The 18,078-nt window shown below is 36.8% G+C and overlaps 1 pseudogene; it reads left to right on the top strand.

Annotated features, from left to right (window-relative positions):
* Positions 1–1,824: 1,824 nt before the first annotated feature.
* LOC100751754 lies at positions 1,825–2,370 on the top strand (annotated as a pseudogene).
* Positions 2,371–18,078: the final 15,708 nt, after the last annotated feature.

Here is an 18,078-nt window from a genome sequence, read left to right as displayed (position 1 = left end):
CATTGGTGTTTTTTATATAGGCCATATTTTCTGGTGTAAGATGGTATCTAAGAGTTGTTTTGATTTGTATTTCCATGATGGCTAAGGATGTTGAGCACTTTCTTATGTGTCTTTCAACCATTTTATATTCCTCCAATGAGAATTCTCTATTTAGTACTGTACCCCAATTTTTAATTGGATTAGTTGGTGTTTTGTTGACTAGCTTCTTGAGTTCTTTGTAGATTTTGGAAATCAACCCTCTGTCAAATGTGGGGTTGGTGAAGGTTTTTTCACATTCTGTGGGCTGCTGTTTTGTTTTGACTCTGTCCTTGGCCTTACAGAAACTTTTCAGTTTTATTTTCAGTGAGAGATCTTTTTTGATCCTGGATTGATGTTGCCTCCATGTTCCTTGCATTGCTTGGTTGAGATCAGGCCCAGGGAGTTTATGCTCTAAACAACTGGCACCTATTTTTAAGTCTGGTTCTGACGGACTCACTAGTATCTTGCCCATTGCCTTCTTACCAGCTACTTTTAGATGATCAAAGGGCCTTAGGCGGGTCAAACTTATGTGATTATATTGGGAACACTTTGTCATTCAGAAAATTCATCCCATTTCAACATCAGCCATTTCATTGAAATAGTCTTGTTTCTAATCATATCTAAATGTTTTAGATGAGTATGGAAAAATCGCTGAAAAGCCTATTTAGAAATATTATCAGTTATCCAGACCTAACAGTAGAATTAAAGTCTTCACTGTATATGGTTTTGTAGCATCCAATTTGAATTAGTGCCTGAAATTTCACCTATTATAGGTCATATATCTGATATCAAAACAATAATTTATGTTATTCTTGATAGTTGCTTATTGAATCTTAAACCTTCTTAAAAAACCTTTTCTCAAAATTTTGTGCTCTTTAGTGTATATAGTGTATATTTATAATCAGACTTGTCAGTTGGTCATTTTTAATGATTACATTTTAATTTTATGGAAATTAAATAGTGTGTTATATGAGTTATAAGGAAAGCAATTCTAGTAATAACTGGAATGCATTTTATTCTATAATAGGCATGAAATTTTAAAATAAGTTGTTTCTTTATTTAACCCAATAGAGTTGCTGATAAATTATTAGAGTATAAAATGTGTTAATTAAACATTCAAACATTATTAAATAATCATTTTCTAAACAATAGTTATTTTTAAAATTAGTCATTGTAAATTATTTCAGTCATTGAAATAATGAAGCTTTATTAGAAATATAAAAACTTAAAATAGAAAGCCATCTTCTAAAAATGCTCAAAAGCAATTGTGCTAATTGTAAGCCTCATTTTTTTATTAACAAAATATAGTCAACAGTTCCACTTTAACTGCCTAGCATTGTTTCTATTTTTCTTTTGGCCTCAAACTTCATTCTTTTTCAGAGGTAACCAACATCCACTGCAGTTGTCTTTGTGTTCATAGAACAGAATGCATTCAATTGGTCTTAAAAGTTATTGTCTTTTCTACCTAGCTCCAATACTTTATAATACCTTCATTCTTTGACTTAATTCTAATTAAGTATGCAAGATGATCAAAATTCTTCAAACATTAGAATATTTTCTTCTTTTTCTCAGTTCCATATTAGAATACCATATTTTAAATTGCAGAAAACATTCATTTCCTGTCTCTATGTCACTTTACTGAGAAAGGCTGTATTGTGTAGCAAAGCAGTAGGTTAACAAAAGTAGATTATTGTGATAGAATTGAAACAAGTAGATATAAGTGTTATACTGGGGGAGTCAGAAGTAGCTGGAATCACAGTGGGTTTGAGCTACTGAAAGGATCCTTTGGTTGAAGAGGAGGCAGCCATGGAACTGGCCGAGATGCATTATAAATCTGAGTACACCAAGACGGCATCTTAGAACAAAGTTAGTCGCCAGTCTGTTTTGTGTGGAAGCCAGAACATCATTCTCCATGGCAAGACCATTTTTAATGAATGACTGTATCATCTGAAGAAATCTGGCAAATGTAAGAGTTGGACGTCACTGTGTCATAAAAGCCCATCGTGTCATAAGGCCACTATTGAAGAAATTAAGCAAAGGTGTTGCATTCTTTCCTCTAAATACTGGGAGCCATGTCTTTATTGAGGAAGTCTATTGTTCAACAGTACTCAGATTGGTTCTTATGTTCATGTTGGGAAGAACTGTGTGATTGGGCGCTGATGTGTCTTGAAAGACTGCTGAAAAATTCTTAACAATACAGTATTTACTCCAGAAACTCTGATCCCACCATTCACTGTCTTCTCATGCTGCCCAGGACTCTTCTCAGGAGATCTCCTAGAGGGCATGCAAGAGCTCATGGTTGATGTAACCAAGCTCTACTACCAGAAGTTTCTGCACCTAATCCAACTCTAATGCCTCTGCTGCATATCTTGAATTCCTTTGAACTCTAAGATGACCTGGGATATAAAGTGAGCAGTCATTAACTATAAGACCTGCCATGCTTTTGACCACATCTACTCTTCTTGATTTTTTTAAATTAGAATTTTTCAATCCTCCAAGATTCTGAGCATTTAGGAATTTAATAGGAAGGCTGGAGAGATGGCTCTGTTGGTAGGAGTACTGGCTTCTCTTTCAGAGGACCCAGGTTCAGGTTTCCGCACCCATATGGCAACTTACAACCATATGTTACTCCAGTTCCAGGTTATCTGATAGGTTTCTGGCCTCCGTAGCCCCAGATATACATGTGGTATAGACATAATATGCAGCCAAAACAACCCATCACATAAAATATTTTAAAAATATTTTAATAAGAAAACATCTGGTGGAGTTTTCTCTATCTGCTTTGCTTACACCTGATCTATCCAACAGTCATCATACCATTGTCTGAAGAGGGCAGAAAGGTCAGTTCCACACTCCAGCCCTATGGTCCTTCAGATGGTTTGAATCTGGCTGACATGGGCCTGCAGAGAAATAGTACCCTCCTAGCAGGGGGTCACATGCCTGAGGTGCTGCTCACAACCATGTCCTACCCTCACTGCACCCACTCAGTTGACCTCCAGCTATCCTGCTGCTAACATAAGAACAGTGGCCACAATTTCTCCTACCTTGAGAAAAGTGTTTGTGATTTCAAAGCCCAGGTTCCTATTGGCTGTTAAAGCATGGGGAAAAGATCTAGACAGTAGTGATATGTACCTATCATCCTAGCACTTGTGAAGTAGCATCAGGAGTGAGCACACAGTTGCCTGGTGTGCTACATGAGACCCTGCTTCAAAACAACAAAAACAAAACAGTAAAAGAAAAAATGTGAAGAGCAGGTGGTAGTTGTTCCTCCTTTCAGAGAGACCTTAGCTGTCCTAAAGTAGTTAAACAAAGATGTAAAACATCCTGTTTTAGGCTATTTTCTTATAGACAGGAAATCTACACTGCAGATTTTGCTTCTGTAGAATTTCTGGTTTAGGTCTGCAGTGTGGACGGCTTAGTCAGGTCCTCATTCCTTGACTCAAGTTTTACTTCACCAGAAATGAGCTTTTGCCAACATTGCTTTCTGGCCTAGAAACATTTGTCCCACCTTATATTTGCCCAAATTCCCAAAGTTTAGAACAATATCTGTCCTTGAGATCAGCCTCACATATAGATCAGAGGCTTTTCAAGTAATCCTGTAGACAGAACCATCTTCACAGCTCCCCTAGTTGGTAACACACCCTCCTGGCTCTGTTCTGAATCCTTGGTTTCAGAATGAAAGGCTTGGCCCACCAGTGTTCTCAGAGACAGACAAAAAAAGTTAAGCACTAAAGGATAAGGCTTAAGAGGAGCCATCTTGACTTACATCTAGGTATGGGTTGAAACCTATGTGGAATAAGCTCTAATCCAATTCAAAACTTATTTCTGTTGGTGCATTAAAAAATTGACACATGGAACACATTAGAAGGTTACCACTCTCTACCTCTAGTAATTGCAGCTGCTATTCCTTAGGCTTTACAATTTACCTGGAGCCATGCTACAAGCCTTCTGTTGACTGGTTTGTTTGTTTCTTCCACTGATACTCTAAGGTGAATGTTATTCACATTTAACACATGAAATAAAAAATCAGAGATATCAGAAAAAAGAGTTATACTGTGAAATTTGACATCAGATTTATTCTTGGGGGAAAATGTAGTCCTTTTCCTGACACAAAGCCAGAAACTCACTGATTTCTCTTGGTAAATTAAAACAAAATCTCATTTTTCTTTAAACAGATTGAAAGAATTAAAGTATCAGGATCTTTTATTGGCTAATACTACCACCATTTACTTTTTCCACAGTTGGTTGTTTTATTCCCCTTTACCACAAATTTGTTTTTCAATATAGAAGCCACAAATACTTTACCAGAACTGTTGAAAGCTTTAATGGATAATCATGCCAATCAAAACATAAATTAATGATGTGAAAGAACACAAGGCAGAAATTAAACTTTAGAAGTTTTCAAAATAAATGTGGTTTTTGAAATTGTGACTGCTGGACTCATAAGAAATGTTAAGTAGGCTAAGCATAGAGCCATGGAATTAAAAGTTTTAAGATGCTTTAAATAGCAAGAATATGCTTTCTTCACCGAAGTGATTGAGTCACTGAAAAAAAATAAAACTTGCATCTAACTGTTACCTTGTTGTATCTCAGGCTTTCTTGTTGAATGAAATGCAGGTCAGTGGAAGATTATTCATATGTTATACTATTTGCAAACTTTCTTGAATATTGAATCTATGTAAATTTTACATGAGGCTCTACCATATATCCCCTTTTCTCATCATTTTTAGCACATTCCTTTAAATAAAGTATAGATCCAGTTTATTGTTCTTAAAACTCTAATGTAATCTTACATGTCCAAGACTGAGTTACCCCGATATGGGAATTAGCAATCCTCCTACATGGCTCTCTGTAGGAACCTAAAGATATTTTGAAAGTTTAACATTTCTTACTGTCAAGTATAATCACTTATTTTATTAACCTTCTTGATTTCCAGCAAATCCTGTTCTATTTGTATCAATATAAATGTTTACTGAAAACATTCTTTTATTATCAAACCTATGCAGGTAATTAAAGACAATTGCAATCTTTAGAAAAATTTCTCCACTTGTTCTTTCATTACTCATATAATGAAAAAACAAATCCACCACAAAAATATTTGCTTTTATTTTAATTATGCATGTCTGTGTTTGTCTGTGTGAATGTATGAACACGTGAGTATAGTTGTTCTCCTGAGTGTGAGAGCCAGAACAGGAAATAAGATCCCCTGGGGCTTGTTTATCGACACACAGTGTCAGTTCTGGGAAATGAAGTTGGGTCCTCTGGAAGAAAATCAAGCACTCTTAAATACTGACCCTCCACTCCAGCCCCAAATCTTACTTTCTGGTCCATTTGCATTTCAGCAGGAAGTTTGTTGCCTAATAGAATTTTTGCCCTTTAGAATGTAAACAGAATATATAACATTTATCAAACAATTCTCTAATTACCATATTTCAAAAATGTAACTTGCATCCATCTGTAATTTTTGTGCAAATTGCTCCACATTATTTAAATTAGATATATGCTATTTTGTGAAGAAATAAATCCTATCTATAAAGTAACTAAGACATAGCTTCACTTTAAGTTATAAGATTATAGTCTCTTATAATCATTCTAATCATCTCTGAGAAATTATATGCACAGAGATGTTCAACACAAATTGGTCAGTTTTACATAAATGTTGTTCCCAGTGTTTTATTAAATTTCATACTTCAGTATCATACAGGAACATTGCTAAAAGTAACGTAATATGGGAGTCAGACTTGTTGAAAACAATGTGAAATTACTTGTGCCCAGTGATAGGGTGTTATCAGGCATTTATATACCTACTAGACTCAAAAAATGAAAACTAGATCTAATCTAAACTTGAAAATGTTGGCTTTCCAAGACATAAATATAAAACTACCCTTAACAAATCATATCATGTTCAGAACCGTCTTTAGAGAAAGAATACTCTGAAGTGGTATATTTCTTTCTAAACATGAAAATACAAAATTCACAATTCTTCACTATTAAAAATTATTTGAAATGAAAGTCAGAGACAAGAAATCAAAACACTGTTCAGGGCTGTTTTCCAAGTTTAAGAGTTCTTGATGTGAATATGACTTTGCTTATTGTACCGTCAGATTACACAACCCTCTTAGTGCACAGATTGAATGCTGGTTATAAAAAAGACAAGAATAATTAATTCCATTAAATACTAAGGTCATATAAAACTTTTTCTGAATGTTCAAAGTAAAATTGTACATATCCCATAAAAATTAGGCTACATTTGTGGGTTAGACATCTGGTTGATGTCCATAATTTCAAGAGGCATTATGAAAAGGTGGTCTGATGTAACCATTTTTTTTAAATTAAAGTCTATATAAGAAAAAATATACTATGAAAATCTTAGAGTGCATTTTTCAAATCAGGTGAAGTTTATTTAGTTATGCATACATATAAACAGTTACATCTCTATTGTGTGTTTAAAGTATTTATATACTGAATTAGTGAATATACACTAATTTTTTAAAAGAAAACAATCATTAGCTGATGGGGGAGGTCGTTCTGCATATATGTTTGTCTTATTGGTTGATAAAGCACTGTTGTACAAAAGAGGAGCAAGTTAGGTAGGACTGAGGAGGATTCTGGGAAATGTAGTAAGAGAAGCAGCGCCATGTGATCCCAGGAATACAGAAAGCATTCTGTCGGCATCCTCAATAAGATAAGTTTATAAAAGATCTAGATTAATGGTTGTGGTTGATAATTAAGTCAGAGCTAGCAAATAAGAAATCCTAGTCATTGGCCAGCAGCACTGAAATTAATATAAGACTCTGTTATGTCAGGTCCCCACATGGCAGCTGGGCTCTAGCAGCTTGGCATAAATATTTATTGATACAAGTAGCTTTTGTGTATTCAAATAGAGGCAAGCATATTTTACTCCAGAATCAAATCATTATTGAAATCATCTAAAGAATTTTAATTTTGTCAGCAAAACGATTCAGTTTGTAAAGATTCTTGCTGTCAACCTGAATCACCCACGTTTGTGCCCTGTGACCACCATAGTGGAAGGAGAGAACCAAATTTTCCAGATTGTATTCTGATAGCCAATCTTTTATTAATTCTTTAATTACTACTCATATTTATATATCTAACCCACCATACAACCACCCTCCCATCCTCCCATGTTCCCCACCAACCCCCCAACCCATCCCCCAACTCCTCCCCAGGGATAGTGAGGCCCTCCACCTGGGACCTTCAAAGTCTGTCATATTGTTTGGGGGAGGGCCTAGGGCGTTCTTGCTGTATCCGGGCTACAATAGTATCCCTCCATAGGGAATGGGCACCCAAAATCCATTTGTGCTTTAGGGTTAAAGACTGGCTCCACTTTTAGAGGTCCCATAGATTGTCTTGGCCTCCTAGATGGCACGCACATTCCCAGGGCTTGGTTTGGTCCAATGCTGTTTCTGCAGCTTTATGACTAGAATTTCCATGCTCTCACTAGGTGATGTAAACTGTTTCTTTGGGTTTCTGCAGCACTGTCTTGGCTTCATTGCTCATCCCTCCTCCCTCTCCACAATTGGATCCTGGGGTTATGGTCCTTTACTTAGCTGTGGGTACCTGTTTCTGTTTGAACAGCTACTGGATGAAGGCTCTAGAAATGGTAAACAAGGTGGACACCAATCTCATTATAGGGAAAGGGAACCAATGACATTTTCTCAACCATTGCTTGGATGCTTAATTAGGGTAATCCCTGTGGATCTGCTAACATTTCCCATGTGCCAGACCTCTCTCCATATCTGCATTGTCTCCCTCTATCAAGGCATCTCATTTTTGGCACTCCTCTATTCCTCCTGTCTCTCAGACCTCTTGTTCTCCTCCGCCCCTCCTCTTCTTCACTTCCCACCTCCTTCCTCTACAAACAAGTCCCATGATTCCACTTTGTTCAGAGGTTTTCATCCCCCTCCCTTTCTTCGAGTTACTATGCAATCTTCTCTTGGAGTACTCCTTGTTTCCTAGCTCTTCTGGCAGTGTGGATTGTAGACTGGTCATCCTTTATTTTATGTCTGTATGAGTGAGTGCATACCATGTTTATCTTTTTGTGACTGGGTTACCACACTCAGGATGGTTTCTTCTACTTCCATCCATTTACCTGAGATTTTCAAGATTCCATTTTTTTTTTCTGCTGAGTAGTACTCCATTGTGTAAACATACCACATTTTCTCTATACATTTTTTCAGTTGAGGACCATCTAAGTTGCTTCCATGTTTTGGCTATTAAAAATAATACTGCTATGAACAGAGTAGAACATATGTCCTTTTTGTATGAATTTGCATTCTTTGGGTGTATGCCCAAGAGAGGAATTGCTGGATCTTACAGTAGACCGATCGCCATTTTCCTGAGAAACTGCCATACTGATTTCAATAGCAGTTGTACAAGATTGCACTCCCACCAGCAATGGAGGAGTGCTCCTCTTCCTCAATATCCTCTCCAGCATTGACTGTCATGGGTTTTATTGATTTTATCCATTCTGACAGGAGTAAGATGACATCCCAGAGTGGTTTTGAGTTGCATTTCCCTGATGGCTAATGATTTTGAGCACTTTCTCAAGTGTCTTTCAGCCATCTTAGATTCCTCTGTTGAAAATTCTCTATTTAGTTCTGCACTCAACTGTTTATATGCATTGGTTGGTGTTTTGGTGTCTAGATTCTTGGGTTCATTGTATATTTTGGTGATCAGTCTGCTGTCAGATGTGGGGTTGGTAAAGATATTTTACAATTCTGTGGGCTGACATTTTGTCTTGCTGACTGTGTCTTTTGCCTTACATGAGCTTCTCAGTTTCAGGAGGTCCCATTTATTAATTGTCGATCTCAATGTTTGTTTTACTGGTGTTATATTCAGAAATTGGTCTCCTATATGAATTTGTTCGAGGGTTCCACATACCTTCTCTTCTAGGAGGTTCAGTTTGGCCGAATTTATGTTGAGGTCCCTGATACACTGAGATTTAAGTTTTTTGCATGGTGATAGATATAGATCTATCTGCAATCTTCTACATGTGCAAATCCAGTTATGCCAACCATTTGTTGAAGATGCTTTATTTTTCCCATTGTATAACTTTAGATTCTTTTTGAAAGATCAAGTGTTCATAGGTGTGTGGGTTAATATCAGGGTTTTCAATTCAATTCCATTGGTCAACCTGTCTATTTTTGTGCCAATACCAAGCTGTTTTCAGGACTATGGCTCTATAATAGAGCTTGAATTCAGGGGTGGTGATGCCTCCAGAATTTCCTTTTATTGTACAGGGTTGTTTTTAGCTATCCTGGGTTTTTTATTTTTCCATATGAAGTTTACTACTATTCTTTCAAGTTCTGGGAAGAATTGTGTTGTGATTTTGATGGGAATTGCATTGAATCTGTAGATTGCTATTGGCAAGATTGCCATTTTTACTATGTTGATACTAACTATCCAAGAGCATGGGGGATATTTCCATTTTCTTGTATATTCTTTAATTTCTTTAAAAGAAAGACTCAAAGTTCTTACTGTACAGGTCTTTTTCATTTTTGGTTAGTGTTACCCCAAGATATTTTATGTTGTTAGTTGCTATTGTAAAGGGTCATGTTTCTCTGACTTCTTTCTCAGTGCATTTATTATCTGTATATAGTAAGGCTACTGATTTTTTATGAGTTAATTTTGTATCCTACCACTTTGCTGAAGGTGTTTATCAGCTGTAGGAGTTTCCTGGTAGAGTTTTTTTTTTGGATCACTTATGTAAACTATCATATCATCTGCAAATAGTGAAAGTTTGACTTCTTCCTTTCCTATTTGTATCCACTTGATCTCCTTTTCTTGTCCTATTGCTCTAGCTAGAACTTCAAGTTCAATATTGAAGTGATATGTAGAGAGTGTACAGCCTTGTCTTGATCCTGATTTTAGAGGAATCACCTTGAGTTTCTCTCCATTTAGTTTAATGTTGGCTGTTGGTTTGCTTTTATCATGTTTAGTTAAGTTCCTGTTATTCCTGATTTCTCCAATACCTTTATCATGAAGGAATGTTGGATTTTTTCAAATGGTTTTTCAGCATCTAGCAAGAAGATCATTTGGTTTTTCTTTTCAGTTTGTTTATATGATGGATTACATTGATGGGTTTTCATGTGTTGAACTATCCCTGCATTCCTGGAATAAATCGAACTTTATCATTGCTAATGATTACTCTGAAGTGTTTTTGGATTCGATTTGCCAGTATTTTGTTGAATATTTTTGCATCAATAATCATGAGGGATATTGTTCTGCAATTCTCTTATTTCCTTGTGTCTTTGTGTGGCTTGGGTACCAAGGTAACTGTACCCTTATAGGAAGAGCTTGGCAATGTCCCTCTGCTGCTATCATGTGGAAAAAATTGAGGAGTACTGGTATTAACTCTTCTTTGAATATCTGGTGGTATTCTGCACTGAAAACATCTGGCTCTGGGCTTTTTTTGGTTGGGAGACTTTTGATGACTGCTTCTATTTCACTAGGGGTTATAGGTCTGTTTAAATCACTTATCTGTTCTTGATTTAATTTGGTAAGTGATATCTATCCAGAAAATCATCCATTTCTTTTAGATTTTCACATTTTTTGGAGAACAGGTTTTCACAGTATGACCTGATGATTCTCTGAATTTCCACAGTGTCCATTGATATATATCCTTTTTCATTTCTGATTTTGTTAATTAGCATGCTCTCCCTCTGCCTTTTGGTTAGTTGGAATAAATGTTTGTCTATCTTGTTGACTTTCTTGAAGAAACAACTCTTTGTTTCAATGAGTATTTGTAGTGATTTCCTAGTTTCTACTTTATTACTTTCAGGCCTCAGTTTGATTATTTCCTGGTGTCCACTCCTCCGGGGAGAGTTTCCTTCCTTTTGTTCTAGAGCTATCAGTTCTTCTGTTAATTCTCTCCTGTGACTATTCTACAGTTTCTTCATGTGGGCACTTAGTGCTATGAAATTTTCTCTTACACTGCTTTCAAAGTGTTGCTGTTGAATTCTAACTTTAAAGCATGTTGGTTTGAAAAGATATAGGGGTTATTCCAACTTTGTTGTATCTGTGTAGGTTGCTATATTGCCGAGTATGTGGTCAATTTTAGAGAAGGTTCCATGTGATGCTGAGAACAAGATATATTCTTTTGTATTAGGATGGAATGTTCTGTAGATATCTGTTAAACCCAATTGGGTCATAGCATCTGTTAGTTCTTTTGTTTTCTTTGTCTGGTGGTCCTATCTAATGGTGAGACTGGTGTGTTGAAGTCTCCTACTATAAGGGTTTGAGGTTTTTCTGTGATTTCAGCTTTAGTAATGTTTCTTTTACAAATGTGTGTGCCTTTGTATTTGGGGCATAGATATTCAGGATTGAGACTTCATCTTGATGGACTTTTCTTTTGATAAGTATGAAATGTCATTCTTCATCTCTTTTGATTGATTTTAGTTTGAAGTCTAATTTGTTAGGTATCAGGATTGCTACACCAGCTTATATGTTGGGTCCATTTGACTGGAAAACCTTTTCTCAACCCTTTATTGTGAGGTACCATCTGTCTTTGATTTTGAGATGTGTTTCTTGTATGTAGCACAAGGATGGATTCTGTCTTCGTATCCATTCTGTTATCCTGTATCTTTTTATAGGCAAATTAAGACCATTGACATTGAGGGATATTAATGACCATTAATTGTTGATTCTTATTTGGGTTTGGTGGTGGTGGTGTTAGTGTGTGTGTATTTCCCCAGGTTTTAGGTGTTTGGTAAAGTGGGATTATCTATTGCCTATGGTTTTTGAGCATAGTTATCTTCATTGTGTTGGAGTTTTCCTTCCATTAATTTCTGTAGGGCTGGATTTGTGGATATGTATTGCATAAATCTGGTTTTATCATAGAATATCTTGCTTTCCCCAACTATAGTGATTGAAAGTTTTGCTGGATACAGTAGTCTGGGCCAGCATCCACATTCCCCTAGCATTTGTAGAACATCTATCCATCTATCTTCTGGCTTTCAAAGTTTTCTTTGAGAAGTCCAGTGTAATTTGGATGGCTCTGCCTTTATATGTTACTTGGCCTTTTTCTTTTGCTGCTCTTAATAATTTTCTTTATGCTATAAGTTTGGTGTTTTGATTACTATGTGGCAAGGGGACTTCTTTTTGTGGTCCAATCTATTTGGGGTTCTGTAAGCTTCTTCTACTTTCATAGGCATATCCTTCTTCAGGTTGTGGAAGTTTTCTTCTATGATTTTGTTGAATATTTTTTCAGTACCTTTGACCTGAATTTCTTTCCCTTCTTCTATACCTACTATTCTTAGGTTTGGACTTTTCACAGTGCCCCACATTTCCTGGATATTTTGTGTTTGGGATTTGTTGGACTTGAGATTTTCTTTGGTTGATGACTGTGTATTCTCTAATGAGTCTTCAACACCTGAGATTCTCTCTTCCATCTCTTGTATTCTATTATGCTTATATCAAAAGTTTCTGATCATTACCAAGCTTTTCTATTTCCAGCATCCCCTCATTTTGTGTTTTCCTTATTGTTTCCACTTCTGCTTTCAAACCGTGGATAGTTTGAATTGTTTCCTTCAGTTGTTTGGTTGTTTTATCTTGGCTTTCTTTCAATTCTTTAAGAGATTTGTTTATTTCTTGAATTTTTTGGTTTGTCTTTTCCTCCATTTCATGTAGTTTTTTACTTGATTTTTCTTCTATTTCTTTAAGTGACTTTCTTGTTTCCTCTTTAATGGTCTCTATCATCTTCATAACATAATTTTTAAGATCCATTATTCATCCACTTCGTTGGGCTTTTCAAATCTTGCTGGTGCAGAGTCCCTAGATTCTGGTTGTGTCATATTGGTCTTTCTCTTGTTGAGTGTGTTCTTATTGTGTCATATTCCCATCCCTTATTCCAGTGTGTGCAGGTGGGGTCTCTCTCTCTCAGTCAGCAGACAGAGGGCAGATAGTAGTGGGGAGCCAAGAGTGAAATGCATCAGGACTCAGGGTGGGCCTTCAGGTCTGGGCAGGTCCACTCTTGTCCAGGGTTGGGCTGAGGAAGAAGCGAGCAGGGGCTGATGGGGGGGGTTGTGGGCAGAGCAGCTTCCACACTCACCTCAATCAGCCAATGGAGGGCAGAGGGCAGATTCAGATAACCAATCTTATGCCATGGCATGCAGGCATACTTCCACTCTCCCTAAATGCAAAAGAAAAATGAACAACTTAATTTAAAAAAAAACAAAAATAAAAAATATTATGGCAGTTTGTTTGACCTGAAAAAATCAGCAAATTCTCAATATTCACATCTCTTTCAAAATAGTTATGGCATGATTATTGAAATGATAAAATTACTAGATATTTTATCTAAATTTTAGACATTGTACTTTCAGCTAAAATGTAGGTCAAAATTATTTGTCTTCTTGAGCCTTAATTATTTTGTTATTTATTTTCTATATTTTTGGAATATAGAAATGATTACTGTCAATATTCAATGTCATCAAATTTTACATTGGAAAATAAGAAGGAAGCAATGACCAGTCATGCTAATGATTGCAATTAATTTTGAAGCTTAAAGAAAACTTCAGAACTGTTAGCATTATTTGGTTTAAAAGTTTTTCTACTTACACCAAAGTATTTAGAATATATAAATTTTCATATTCATTCATGTAGAAAAACTATTCATTTTCTTGAAAAAATATATGACAAATGTTTCACAGGGCTTCAATATATGACAGAAAATAGAATAAAAAATGATGAATGGCAATAAGACAACAGAAAGCAAATTTTTTGAATATTTCTTGATAAAGGAATGTCAGTTTTGACAGATAAGAATGTTAGCTAATGTGGTTAAGAAAAGTTTTTCAAGGAAACTCAAGTTAATTATATCTCTGTGAAGTGAAAGAATTGCTTCTGTCTTTATAAATAGTCTCCTACTTGGATATTTTCTAGCTGTCTGTAGACTTGAACACATCCAAAGAACAAAGAAGAATTCTCACATATTTTGTAAAATGGAAAGCCTACATTTAGAGGCAAAATATGTGTTCAATTGGCTTAATGTAACAATGTCAAAATTAAAAATAGAGAATTTTGCACAAAAACAGAAATGTTAAATAAAATTGTAGTAAGTCATATGTTGGAATCTAGACTACTTTGAATTGAAGCTTGTCTCTCTTTAACAATTCGACTGAAACTTTAATCAAAATAAACCCACATAAGTAACTTTCAAATTGGCAAGTACTCGATTTGAAAGATAAGGACAGACACAACAAAGAAACAGACACATGGATGGATAGACATGTGGACAGACAGACAGATGCTCCCAAAGATAGTTCAGCCCCCAACACACACATAGACCCCTCATGGACCCCTCCCATATGCAGATCTCCCTCACATAGCCAGATGTCCACACACTTAGACCCCTCATATACAGACCCCACACCCATTCAGGTCCACATGCACAGACAACCCCACAGAGATATAGTGGGCAGAACCAATCACAGACAAACGGACATACAGACAAATGGACTCATACACAAAGAGTCACACAGACATACAGACAGATGAACCCATATACCAACAGCCCCATACAAACAGATGAACTCACACATAGACAAATGCCCCATGGATGTTCATATACACAAAGAGACATATATACACATAGACACACACAGAGACAGACACAGAAACAGACACTGTCATGTGAATTCACAAGAGTCTGGGAAAAGTTAATTTTGCATCCTTTCTCCAGGAAAAATAACAGAAGTTATTTAAATATAAAATAGGTGTAAAGACTCACTGATACACAGCATATTAGATGCCTCCATGTTTTTCTGTCCCAGGGGAAAGAGCACCAACAGCAAACAACATGTTCTGCTCCTACCATTCATCAAAGAAAGAGAGAAAGAGAGCCAGGGACCCTTTCCCCTCAGCTTATCATTTGTCACATAGTAGACAAAATCATTCCCTAGAGCATGTTGCCACAAATCATTGGCTAAACAATTCAAAATCTCATGACAATAGAGAGACAGAAGGACAAATGGACATAAACTCAGATGTACACATGTACACATGAGCAGATATACACACCAATGGTCAGACATGCACAAACACAGAGACAGGTCCCCCACACACATAGATATACATACACATAGACAGACACACAGACAGCTCGAATGAAGGATATATCCAGCGATGGACAGACATACACATCGACAGATATATACTTGAACACACAAACAAGGGCATGGACTTACAGGCACAAACACAGACAGATGAACAGGCATACCCACAGATGGATAGACAAGAACACATATGGACAGATAGACCCACATTCACACAGATGGACAGACCCACATGCAACACACAGATAGATGGATCCACAGATCCACAGATGAACTCAACATAAACATAGAGACTCCACCACATACATATGGATCCTCCAGAAACAGATGGAACCCGCAAAAACATGGACAAAAGGACACACAGACAGACAGATGCACACAGACCGACAAACAAATAGAAACACAGATATAAAGACAGACAGACAGACAGGCAGACACAAATACAGACAGATGACCAGGCATGCACAGGGAAAGATAGGCATGCACACAGACAGACAGACAGGCACACATCCCCGGATTGACAGACAGCAGACACACACACACACACACACACACACACACACACACACACACACACAGAAGATGGACTTATGCCCATATGGATGGAGAGACACAGATGGATGGATTTATGAGCTTCCTAAACACACATGGATGGATGTACACACACACACACACACACACACACACACACACACACACACACACACACACACGTGCAGAGATAAGGAGACAGACACATGGATGAGTGTACAGACACACACAAAATACACAGACAGACACAGAGTCATACACACATAAAGGGGTTTGTCCTTCTATATTTATGTCTCTCTTATTGGTTGATGAATAAAACATTGTCCATTAGCCAGGCAGGAAATACAGGTGGTGCTAGCAGATGAGGATAAGGCTGGAGAAAGGATGCATAGAGAGGCCCCAAAGAGTTTCCATGTAGCTACTGAGTGAGCAAGATTCTCTGGTAAGATAAGACCTCATGGAAATACTTAGATTAATAGAAATGGGTTAATAATTAAGAGACAGCTAGCCAATAAGAAACTCAAGCCATCAGCAAACAGTGTAATAATATAAGTATCTGTGTGTTTATTTCAGGCTAAACTACTGTGCGACCATGCAGTACAGAACCTGGAGATACAAAATAGCACCACAAGCTTGGAAAAAGCTGTAAAATCTGACAAAAGCTTTAAAAGGGGTTATAAAAACAAAAGAACAAATTCAAGCATGGTTTCTTGGTAGCAGCATTTCCTCGGGTGGGCTCTGTTTGCTAGAGGCAAGCAGAGACTCGCAGCTCCTTTAAGAGAGGCATCCTGACTCAGCTTTTGTAGCAAAAGCTCCACAGCTTTTTTTTTTAATATGGTTTATTTTGAATTATGGGTACATTGGTTTCTTTTCTTATTTTGTAAGATTTATTTATTTTTATTTTATGTTCAATGATGTTTCTTCTGCCTGTGTATCTGGGTGAGGGTACCAGAGACACTGAAACTGGGGTTATTCAGTCCTCTGGAAGAGCAGCCAGTGTTCTTTGATGCTGAGAGCCATCTCTTCAGCGGCAGATTTCTTTTCTTGTTCACTTGATTTTATGTCCTGGTCTTTGATACAGCTGGAATTGGGTTTTATGGAGGGTGATAAGTATGTATCTATTTCTATCCTTCTACGTTCAGCCATCCAGTTTGACTAGTACCATTTGTTGAAGATGCTGACCTTTTTTTTTTTTTCAGTACATGTTTTTGGGTTCTTTACAAATGTTTTGGCGTCTATAGGATTGTGGTTTTAAGACATCTTTTTTTATGTTAGAAAAAATGTTTTCTAAGATTTTGCTGAAAATGTTTTCTATGACTTTGACTTGAGTTTCTTATCCTTCTTCCATTCCTATTTTTCTTAGATTTGGGGTTTCCATAGTGTCCCAAATTTCATGGATGCTTTGTTTCAAGATTTTTTTTGTTCTAGTTGTTAGGGAACAAGTTTATTTCAAGTCCCTTCTCCCTCTCCCTCCCCTCACCCCCAAACTTCCTCCCCCACCCCCAGCCCACCCCCCACCCCATCTGAAGCTACACTAAGAAAGCCAAGGAATAGAACATGTCCAGCCACCAATTTCATTTTAGTCATACTGTTTAGCAGATAAGACTCATGTGGAAAGAAAAAGACAGAGATATACAGTATAGATTCAGATGAAGAAAAATCCTCTAAATGGCTTACAGTGTGTTAAAAAAATATATGTAAACTTGGGGCAGAAAACAAAAAAGATAGGGAAAGTCCTTACAAAGAAATAATAGCTGGGTGTGGTGGCACACACCTTTAATCCCAGCACTTGGGAGGAAGAGGCAAGCACATCTCTGTGATTTCAAGGCCAGTCAGGTGTACACAATGAGTTCTAGGGCAGCCAAACATACACAGAGAAACCCTGCCTCAAAAAAATAAATAAAATAAAAAATAAAAGTAAAGAGAAATTTAAAAAGCCATGTAAAGATGGAAAATACAGAGAGTCTGGGTACTCTACATTATTGTTTTGTCTTTAAATTGTTTGATTGCTGAGGAAGGAGCAAGCAACAGCTGCTAGAAAATATTTGATTTAAGTGCTGCTGGATTAATCCAACTGATATATTTTAAAAATGCCTTGACCTCAAAATTTAAGTCTAAGGACATGTTACTTTGGAAAAGAGATTTTGCTTTTGTTTCCACAGAAAATGGAAAGCTGTGGATTTCTTCCAGACTAATATGATTTGATCAAGCAAGACCCCCTGAAGCAGTTCCCAAAATGATCCAACATGCAAAACAGCTGAAATGGGGTGCAGCCTCAGACTACTGTAGCCAGGATTTGTACAGGTATCTGGGTTTTCTCAGGATCTCCATGGCATTAACACCATCCCCAAACAGCAGAAAGCAGTTTGGAGAGATCAATGACAAATTTCCAAATATTATTTATAGTTGTTTGTTTTCATTTAAATGGGGTTAGAGTAGTTAATGAACACAG

Source organism: Cricetulus griseus, chromosome X (genome assembly GCF_003668045.3).
Source record: "Cricetulus griseus strain 17A/GY chromosome X, alternate assembly CriGri-PICRH-1.0, whole genome shotgun sequence".
In the NCBI taxonomy this organism is placed as follows: Eukaryota; Metazoa; Chordata; class Mammalia; order Rodentia; family Cricetidae; genus Cricetulus; species Cricetulus griseus.
This window is presented reverse-complemented; position numbering and strand designations above follow the sequence as displayed.